Source organism: Arachis ipaensis, chromosome B5 (assembly GCF_059453495.1).
Source record: "Arachis ipaensis isolate K30076 ecotype BB chromosome B5, ASM5945349v1, whole genome shotgun sequence".
Classification (NCBI taxonomy): Eukaryota; Viridiplantae; Streptophyta; class Magnoliopsida; order Fabales; family Fabaceae; genus Arachis; species Arachis ipaensis.
Genome location: NC_142440.1, coordinates 85473577 through 85474642, shown reverse-complemented (window position 1 = coordinate 85474642; position 1066 = coordinate 85473577). Strand labels below are relative to the sequence as shown.

General features: G+C 39.0%; 1 non-coding gene across 1 annotated transcript; it reads right to left on the bottom strand.

The window, feature by feature from the left end:
- Positions 1-621: 621 nt before the first annotated feature.
- On the bottom strand, positions 622-729 carry LOC148564835 (small nucleolar RNA R71). Its single transcript, XR_015885414.1, has one exon. It is a non-coding gene; the product is annotated as a small nucleolar RNA R71 (small nucleolar RNA).
- Positions 730-1066: the final 337 nt, after the last annotated feature.

Below are 1066 nucleotides of genomic sequence, written 5' to 3'. Positions count from 1 at the left end.
TATTCATATCTTCTTCTACTCACATAAAGGAATCTCTATACTGTGACATAGAGGATTCCATATTTTCTTTTCTGTTTTTTTCTTTTTCATATGAGCAGGAACAATGATAAGAACATTCTTGTTGAGGCTGATCCTGAACCTGTAATGACTCTGAAGAGGAAGCTAAGGGAAGCTAAAGCACAACTATTTGGAGAAAATCTGACAAAAATTTTCAAAAAAGAAGGAGGCATGGCCGAAAATAATAACAATGCAAGGAAGATGCTTGGTGACTTTACTACACCTAATTCCAATTTACATGGAAGAAGCATCTCAATCCCTACCGTTGTAGCAAACAATTTTGAGCTGAAACCTCAATTAGTTTCTCTGATGCAACAGAATTGCAAGTTTTATGGACTTCTATCCGAAGACCCCTTTCAGTTCTTAATTGAATTCTTGCAGATCTATGATACTGTTAAGACCAATGGGGTTGATCCCGAGGTCTACAGGCATATGCTTTTCCCGTTTGCTGTAAGAGACAGAGCTAGAATATGGTTGGATTCTCAACCTAAAGATAGCCTGAACTCTTGGGATAAGCTGGTCACGGCTTTCTTAGCCAAGTTCTTTCCTCCTCAAAAGCTTAGTAAGCTTAGAGTGGATGTTCAAACCTTTAGACAGAAGGAAGGTGAATCCCTCTATGAAGCTTGGGAGAGATACAAGAAACTGACCAAAAAGTGTCCTTCTAACATGCTTTCAGAATGGACCATCCTGGATATATTCTATGATGGTCTGTCTGAATTATCAATGATGTCATTGGACCATTCTGCAGGTGGATCCATTCACCTAATGAAAACGTCTGCAGAAGCTCAAGAACTCATTGACATGGTTGCAAATAACCAGTTCATGTACACTTCTGAAAGGAATCCTGTAAGTAATGGGACGCCTCAGAGGAAGGGAGTTCTTGAAATTGATACTCTGAATGCCATATTGGCTCAGAATAAAATATTAACTCAGCAAGTCAATATGATCTCTCAGAGTCTGAATGGATTGAAGGAATCATCCAACAGTACTAAAGAGGGCTCTTCTGAAG